The following is a 9616-nucleotide window of genomic DNA, read 5'->3' on the forward strand; positions in this document are numbered from 1 at the left end:
GGGCACGAACCCGTGTCCCCTGCATCGGCAGGCGGACTCTCAACCACTGAGCCACCAGGGAAGCCCAGTATTTGTGTATGTTGCTAAATAATCAGCACAACAAGTCTAGTGTCGCTATATGTAGTTACAACATTTTTTTCTTGTGATGAGAAATTTCAAGATCTACTCTCTTAGCAACTTTCAAATATGGAACAAAGTGTTACTAACTATAGTGCCGTGCTCTACATTACATCCCCGTGACTTATTTTATAGCCGGAAGTTTGTATCTTTGGATCCCCTTTACCCATTTCACCTGCTCCCCAACCCCAGCCTCTGGCAACCACTGATCTGTTGTCTGTATCTAGGAACTTGGGGTTTGTTTGTTTTTTAATATTTCACATATAAGTTAGATCATACAGTATTTTGTCTTTCTCCGTCTTACGTCACTTAGCATAATACCCTCAAGGTCCATCCATGTTTTCGCAAATGGCAAGATTTCAGTCTTTTTTACTTAAGTCTTGATTGTGGTTTGGATAACTGAAGGGTGGGTTATTCAGGACTAACTTAATATATTGGTTTTGGATTTTTCAAAGAATTTGGTATGAACAGGAGTGCGTCGGATATTCTGAGGATTTATTTCAAGCAGAATGACAGGCTTTGCTCATAAAGACTTGCTTCACTTTTTTCTGTAACTAATTGCTAGAAATGCCTCTCTCAGTCTAATACAAAATTGGCTTTCACCCAGATTTCCTTAGTTACTAAGGGTTTTTCTGCGTGCGAAGCCCAGGACTGGGCAATTAGGTGCTGTTGGATAAACTGGTGTAACTCAAATACCCCCAGGTAATCAAGGGTTGTCTTCACCTCCCCAGGAGATGCTCATCCCCAATAGTGGCCATCAATAAACAATCCACACGTTGTTAAGGGTTCATTAAATTCTCTGTGGTGTCTGGTACCCAGTGGCAGAGAGACTTGTGAGATTTGTGAGAGACTGCAGCAGATTCAGACCTTGTGTTCAAAGTAGGGTTAAGGCAGGGCATTGCTGTCTCTTGCTTCTCAGTATTATGCTTTCCGGTAGAGTCATCACAGGCAAGATCCATGGCACAGAGAATGTCTATATGATGCCAGCACAACAGCTTACAAATAGAAAATTTAAGGACTCGGCCACGTGTCTCTAAATGGGGCATTTGGTTTGCCCACTTCTCCCCTGACTAGATCATTCCATTACTTTGGCAAAGTATAACTACAGCTTCAATTATAATGCTTGGAAAATAAGAGACGCCTCAGAGAACATTTTTTTTTTTCAAGACCACTTAAAGCGTTGATTAACAAAGAGACCAGCAGAGACCAGATGAATACTTAGTTCAGAATAGCACTAGAAATACTGCAAGCAGCACAAAGCAAGTGAAAGTACTTAATTAGAGTGTGTAAAACTTGACCTTTGCTGGACACTATGACATTTTGTAGAAATGCAGCATAATCCAGAGGCACAGGGTTTCCATAGAGAGCCCAGCAGCCTTGGGATTGCTTAGTCCTGGCGCATAAGGGGAGTTGATGACCCGGGGCTCTTTGTCTTCACTGCCTTGCACACTCAGACAGCTTCTAGATAGTGTTAGTCTCTGTAAGTTTTAGTAAGAAATTCTTCTTTAATACTTGAATGAATGTTTGGAGACAAGCAGAATAATTTACTCTTGGGGTTTTGTTTCCTTTGGGAGAATATTCTATGTAATTGAATCAGGACACCACCTTGAAATTCACAGAGTTCCCAATCCCTTCTCCCTCTACACCTACCTTCTCAGGTGAGTAGAGTGATGCTCCAAGGTAAGTTCCTGGCTCCATGGAGCCCTGGCTGGGAAAATTCCAAGTGCGTTCCTGAGTTTGCACTCGAGCTGTATATTGGGTGGTCCCATGGATGAGCCTCCTGGATGTGAAGGTGTGTGAGTGTGTGTTCTTGCGAGTGTGAGAGAGAGAGTGTATGTCTGGTGTATGGGAGGAATGTGTGTTGGCGAGAGATGAGTAGGATGGTGCAGACACCTTAGCAGCCTTCTTCCTGCAGTGGAGAGCATGGCTCTTGGGAAATGTGAACTGGTTCATTCTCCTTGTACAGTGGGGCACACAGGATGATTTATGAGGGACTCCTTCTCAGCCCCTTTTTCCTGAGTTCTTTTCATCTCCCCCAGTTTACAAACTGAAACACTGGACTGCCCTGAGTTTCAATACTTTAGCCTCTTCCCTTTTCCATTTCCCCTCATTCCGTAGATGATTTCCTCCTATCTCGTGTCACTCATACAGTCTTTAGATCATTTCTATGCTTTCAACTTTCAAATTTTATTTACAGCTTGAACCTCTCTTCCGGAATTCCAGGTTCCTGTATCTAACTGCCTATTTGATATTTCTTCTTGAGTATACAGTAGGTTTTCAAACTTGTCCAGAACCAAAGTTCTGATATCCTCATCTCCCCAGAACCCACCCCTTGGGCTGCCTGACCCATCTTCATAGAAAGCAACACTACTTTTTCTGTTTCTCAGACCAGGAACCCACGAGTCACCTTTGACTTTCACATCCTATCTTCCTCTGAAATTTCATATCCAAACTGCCAGCAAATCCTCTCATCTCTGTTTTCAAAACATACCCAGAATCCATCCACTTTCCCTGCCTACCCTAATAGCACCCTGGTCTGAGCCACCATGATTTCTCTCCTGGAGTATTGCAGTAGCTTCCTAACTGGTCTCCCTGCATGGACCCTTGCTCCCCACTGTCTCTTCTTCACGCAGAAGCCAGAGTGAGCCTGCCATTATATCACTCTTCTGTTTGTAACCCTCCTAATTGCTTCCCTTCTTACAGTCTGAAAGCAGTCCTTAAAGAACTAAAAAGGCAGCCCCTCTGTGATCTGGCCCCGCTTTTGCTCTGATCTCACCTCCCAACCCACTTCACCTCACTTACTTCCCTCCAGGCCATCCTTGCATACTTGCTCTTCAGTCACACCCAGTATGCTTTTGCCTCAGGACCTTTGCATGTACTATTCCCTCTTTTTTTTTTTTTTTTTTTTTTTTTGCGGTACGCGGGCCTCTCACTGCTGTGGCCTCTCCCATTGCGGAGCACAGGCTCCGGACGCGCAGGCTCAGTGGTCATGGCTCACGGGCCCAGCCGCTCCGTGGTATGTGGGATCTTCCCGGACCGGGGCACGAACCCGTGTCCCCCTGCGTCGGCAGGCGGACTCTCAACCACTGCGCCACCAGGGAAGCCCCCTCTGCCTTTTACCTTTAGGTGTTTTGCATGATTTAGGCCCTTGTTTAGATCTCTGGTAAAATGTCACCTCTTCAAAGAAGCCTTCCTGGACTTGCCTATGACACAATGGCTTCCTCTTCGTGGTGTTACTTCTGTCCCTTACCTTCCTCTATTTTTCTCCATAGTGCATACCACTATGTGAGCTTAATCCACCGGAATGCCAGTTGGGGCGGTGGTGGGGGGGGCGTGCATTGCTTATGAGTGCTGCTGGCACTCCCAAGTCTTACTCAAGGAGTAGGAAGAGGGAAAGGGAGAAAAGAAGAGGTATTGGAAGGAAAGGACAAGCTCTAGAAAGAAAAGCTGTCCTGTGATGCCACTTTGTCAGCAGTGTCAAAGTTGCCTATACTTGAATCAACTTCCTGGAGTCATCCCTTCTGTGAGGACAGTTCTACTAACACAGCTACCAGAGAAGATTAACCATAATGTATATGAACTGAATTGAAGAAAGCCTTGGAATTTATAATTTAGGGTTCATGACTTAACATTTTCACTGAGGGTCTTCCTGGGCTCAGCAGCTTCCTGAATCCTGTTGTTCACGTTTCTCTGTCCCTTTGCCTTACTGTGGTTGCTGTTGTCACCACTTATAGCCCCGACCCTTAGTTACATCCTCTTCTTTAAGAAGCACTGTTAGCAAGTTGTCCAGATGAGGATGTTTAAGATACATTAGCAGTTAGTTAAGCCTTCTCTACTGTTATATGAAAAATAGGATAAAGACCATTTACATTAAATAGGGTGGAGTATGATTTGCTTTAAATAAAGAGTATCTGAGAACAAGACCTTTGAAGATTTCTCTGTTTGTGACTCTCCGTGTGCTTGCACACATGAAGACAGCCTTAGCTTTTTAAAAAAATATACAATGTAGAGATAGTGTAATGTGTAATTATGGACAATGAAATATGTCCATGGGCCTGGTTTGTGGTATTTCCAACCGCGAAGTGGAAGCTGTTCTAAAATGGAACAGTTTTCACCGACCCTAAATATAGAGATGAACTCCTCCTCCACCACCCCCCAGACCCATTTTCCTGCCAGTTCGCACCGTCCCCAGCCAAGGCTACAGCATAGGATTCAAGCGGCCAGCTCCCCGGGCAGATCTCTTTAACAACCACAACTACTATTTCTGCTCCTTTTTTTTTTTAAACAAAAAATGCAGATCTTTGAAAAGATTGATCAAACCTCTTAGGAATGATAGTGTTTCAAATGCTTAGGGTCTTTTTACATATGGTGCACACCTAAATAATTTGAATGATATTTTGATCCACGTGGTTTTTGATTCTTCCTCAGAAAGGTAATTGGTGTATTAATCCCAGTGCACAGACCCTCACCTTCACTCTGACCGGGACCAGAGGGGACGGATGTGAGACACCAGCATGGCTCGGGTGTGCTGGCACCCAGGGAGAGCCTGGGGGGCTTTGGTGTAGGTTTACTGAGTGCTCACAGCCGTCATGGAACGTAAAAGTGGCTGTGTTTTACACGGCTAACCTCAGAAGACAATCAAGTAGACCCATATTTCACTGGAAACACTAGGGAGTGGGATTCAGTGCAATTAAGGACTATTTTGAACCCCCACCACCCCGAAATACACTTACAATAAACTTAATTAGCCAAAAATCGAACTATCAGGATTTAGAAATATCTGGACTTTCTCCTCGAACATAGTTTAAAGAAACAGGCTAAATGGTAGTGGTATTAGAGCCAGTGCTGTTTGGTGTGAAGTTTGGTAGGCTCAGAAGTCTTAATGTCAATGATTTTTCCTAAAAATAAATTTGAAGGATAAATCTCATAGACTTTATACGCTGACTCTTCTGTATGAAGGTTAAACGATGCCCTTGAAGCGTTATATACAAATTAAAGGAAATGTTAGATCCAATTATGCTTTTCATACAAGTCGGGTTAATGTATTCATTATTTTTTGGAAGATTTACATGAGCTCTTCAGGTTAACATTAAGTCAAATTTCGAAGTTTTGGGGTTTTCACATATATATCAGGAATGACATTCAGTTATCCTATGGAATGTTGAAAACAAGGATCTACCATGCTGAGGCAGATCCAGGTTTTATGGGACCTGAAACACAAAATTTTGGAGGACCTCTTAAAGGAAGAACAACAGATTGAGTACAAATGAACTCTTTAGAATGAGAAAAGAAATAACAACAAATTATAAATTTAAAAAAAAAAAAAAAAAAAAAAGAGGGCTTCCCTGGTGGCGCAGTGGTACCACCATTATTATATAAATAGCCAGAAAAATTATGTAATATTTTAATTGCCTGTTGTCTGATTTTCAAAAAACATTTTTGGCTGCATGGTCTTTGATCACTTCACACAGTAATGATTTTTGTAATATTTTCTACGGAGAGCTTAGATAATTGTCTTCCCTTTATCAGGGTTGATTGGACTTTGTTTTTTATTGTTAGTTTAGAAAAATTGTAGATTTTATTAGCAATGTCATATATCTTTTAGCACAGCTGTCAAATTTGGGAAACTCATGTTTCTTTCACAGAAGATCTCTTTCTCTAAGATTTGGAAGACTTTTCCGTAGAGTGATTTCTGGCTCTGAACACTTATTTTAAGCTTTGTTTTCTCCTTCCACACCCCATTTCTTTTTGGTGCTGGGCAACGTAGGCTACATTTACTTTGCAATGCCTGGCGCTGCACCTTTGGGTCATGACGCAGGGGGAACTGGGACCGTGTATGGCAGGAGTGTTCCTGGAAGCCATTTTTCCCCCAGGACCCCTAGTAATAACTTACCTCACACAGAAGCACATAAATGTATCCTCCTAAATCCCAGCTAAATGTACTCCCAACTCAGTTTCTCCTTATCTGGATCCCAACATGCCCATAGGTGTTACCACACCACCTGTCAGGGTGTTTGTGTTTGACAGGGTGTGTGAAGGGGGAAAAATTGGAGTAGAAGGAAGCAATCTTAGTGGTAGTGGTAACAGATCTCACTTTTGCAGAATTGACAAAAGCCTAAGTCTGTTATCAACACATTGCTAGGGCTCCTCCCAAGTCCTTGGAAGAGGCCCATGTGAGTGAGAGTCCGAAAGCTTAAGCTTCATTATCATCACAGTAAATTTGCCTTTGCTAATAAGTATTGATGATTCATCAGATCCATCACCAAGAGTGATCCCCAGAGGAAAAGTATGGCACTTTGCCTCACCAGCAACACCAGTCCCCAGGGTCACATTCAGTCCTCATAATTTAAGCGTGTGATTGAAAATCTCCTAGTATTTAATTGATGCTGTCTTACTCCTCCCATTAGCACCACCCCACTAAAAAAGTACCAAGAAAGAAAGCCTTTTTTTTTTAAAGTGAGGAGATATATATTATTTGTGTATGTTGCTAAATAATCAGCACAACAAGTCTAGTGTCGCTATATGTAGTTACAACATTTTTTTCTTGTGATGAGAAATTTCAAGATCTACTCTCTTAGCAACTTTCAAATATGGAACAAAGTGTTACTAACTATAGTGCCGTGCTCTACATTACATCCCCGTGACTTATTTTATAGCCGGAAGTTTGTATCTTTGGATCCCCTTTACCCATTTCACCTGCTCCCCAACCCCAGCCTCTGGCAACCACTGATCTGTTGTCTGTATCTAGGAACTTGGGGTTTGTTTGTTTTTTAATATTTCACATATAAGTTAGATCATACAGTATTTTGTCTTTCTCCGTCTTACGTCACTTAGCATAATACCCTCAAGGTCCATCCATGTTTTCGCAAATGGCAAGATTTCAGTCTTTTTTACTTAAGTCTTGATTGTGGTTTGGATAACTGAAGGGTGGGTTATTCAGGACTAACTTAATATATTGGTTTTGGATTTTTCAAAGAATTTGGTATGAACAGGAGTGCGTCGGATATTCTGAGGATTTATTTCAAGCAGAATGACAGGCTTTGCTCATAAAGACTTGCTTCACTTTTTTCTGTAACTAATTGCTAGAAATGCCTCTCTCAGTCTAATACAAAATTGGCTTTCACCCAGATTTCCTTAGTTACTAAGGGTTTTTCTGCGTGCGAAGCCCAGGACTGGGCAATTAGGTGCTGTTGGATAAACTGGTGTAACTCAAATACCCCCAGGTAATCAAGGGTTGTCTTCACCTCCCCAGGAGATGCTCATCCCCAATAGTGGCCATCAATAAACAATCCACACGTTGTTAAGGGTTCATTAAATTCTCTGTGGTGTCTGGTACCCAGTGGCAGAGAGACTTGTGAGATTTGTGAGAGACTGCAGCAGATTCAGACCTTGTGTTCAAAGTAGGGTTAAGGCAGGGCATTGCTGTCTCTTGCTTCTCAGTATTATGCTTTCCGGTAGAGTCATCACAGGCAAGATCCATGGCACAGAGAATGTCTATATGATGCCAGCACAACAGCTTACAAATAGAAAATTTAAGGACTCGGCCACGTGTCTCTAAATGGGGCATTTGGTTTGCCCACTTCTCCCCTGACTAGATCATTCCATTACTTTGGCAAAGTATAACTACAGCTTCAATTATAATGCTTGGAAAATAAGAGACGCCTCAGAGAACATTTTTTTTTTTCAAGACCACTTAAAGCGTTGATTAACAAAGAGACCAGCAGAGACCAGATGAATACTTAGTTCAGAATAGCACTAGAAATACTGCAAGCAGCACAAAGCAAGTGAAAGTACTTAATTAGAGTGTGTAAAACTTGACCTTTGCTGGACACTATGACATTTTGTAGAAATGCAGCATAATCCAGAGGCACAGGGTTTCCATAGAGAGCCCAGCAGCCTTGGGATTGCTTAGTCCTGGCGCATAAGGGGAGTTGATGACCCGGGGCTCTTTGTCTTCACTGCCTTGCACACTCAGACAGCTTCTAGATAGTGTTAGTCTCTGTAAGTTTTAGTAAGAAATTCTTCTTTAATACTTGAATGAATGTTTGGAGACAAGCAGAATAATTTACTCTTGGGGTTTTGTTTCCTTTGGGAGAATATTCTATGTAATTGAATCAGGACACCACCTTGAAATTCACAGAGTTCCCAATCCCTTCTCCCTCTACACCTACCTTCTCAGGTGAGTAGAGTGATGCTCCAAGGTAAGTTCCTGGCTCCATGGAGCCCTGGCTGGGAAAATTCCAAGTGCGTTCCTGAGTTTGCACTCGAGCTGTATATTGGGTGGTCCCATGGATGAGCCTCCTGGATGTGAAGGTGTGTGAGTGTGTGTTCTTGCGAGTGTGAGAGAGAGAGTGTATGTCTGGTGTATGGGAGGAATGTGTGTTGGCGAGAGATGAGTAGGATGGTGCAGACACCTTAGCAGCCTTCTTCCTGCAGTGGAGAGCATGGCTCTTGGGAAATGTGAACTGGTTCATTCTCCTTGTACAGTGGGGCACACAGGATGATTTATGAGGGACTCCTTCTCAGCCCCTTTTTCCTGAGTTCTTTTCATCTCCCCCAGTTTACAAACTGAAACACTGGACTGCCCTGAGTTTCAATACTTTAGCCTCTTCCCTTTTCCATTTCCCCTCATTCCGTAGATGATTTCCTCCTATCTCGTGTCACTCATACAGTCTTTAGATCATTTCTATGCTTTCAACTTTCAAATTTTATTTACAGCTTGAACCTCTCTTCCGGAATTCCAGGTTCCTGTATCTAACTGCCTATTTGATATTTCTTCTTGAGTATACAGTAGGTTTTCAAACTTGTCCAGAACCAAAGTTCTGATATCCTCATCTCCCCAGAACCCACCCCTTGGGCTGCCTGACCCATCTTCATAGAAAGCAACACTACTTTTTCTGTTTCTCAGACCAGGAACCCACGAGTCACCTTTGACTTTCACATCCTATCTTCCTCTGAAATTTCATATCCAAACTGCCAGCAAATCCTCTCATCTCTGTTTTCAAAACATACCCAGAATCCATCCACTTTCCCTGCCTACCCTAATAGCACCCTGGTCTGAGCCACCATGATTTCTCTCCTGGAGTATTGCAGTAGCTTCCTAACTGGTCTCCCTGCATGGACCCTTGCTCCCCACTGTCTCTTCTTCACGCAGAAGCCAGAGTGAGCCTGCCATTATATCACTCTTCTGTTTGTAACCCTCCTAATTGCTTCCCTTCTTACAGTCTGAAAGCAGTCCTTAAAGAACTAAAAAGGCAGCCCCTCTGTGATCTGGCCCCGCTTTTGCTCTGATCTCACCTCCCAACCCACTTCACCTCACTTACTTCCCTCCAGGCCATCCTTGCATACTTGCTCTTCAGTCACACCCAGTATGCTTTTGCCTCAGGACCTTTGCATGTACTATTCCCTCTTTTTTTTTTTTTTTTTTTTTGCGGTACGCGGGCCTCTCACTGCTGTGGCCTCTCCCATTGCGGAGCACAGGCTCCGGACGCGCAGGCTC

General features: G+C 43.0%; 1 protein-coding gene across 5 annotated transcripts in view; it reads left to right on the forward strand.

Annotated features, from left to right (window-relative positions):
* The window catches only part of CCDC85A (coiled-coil domain containing 85A), a 212077-nt gene that overhangs the window by 78071 nt on the left and 124390 nt on the right, over positions 1-9616 (forward strand). The gene's annotated exons all lie outside the window — the stretch shown is intronic.

Source organism: Physeter macrocephalus, chromosome 12 (assembly GCF_002837175.3).
Source record: "Physeter macrocephalus isolate SW-GA chromosome 12, ASM283717v5, whole genome shotgun sequence".
In the NCBI taxonomy this organism is placed as follows: domain Eukaryota; kingdom Metazoa; phylum Chordata; class Mammalia; order Artiodactyla; family Physeteridae; genus Physeter; species Physeter macrocephalus.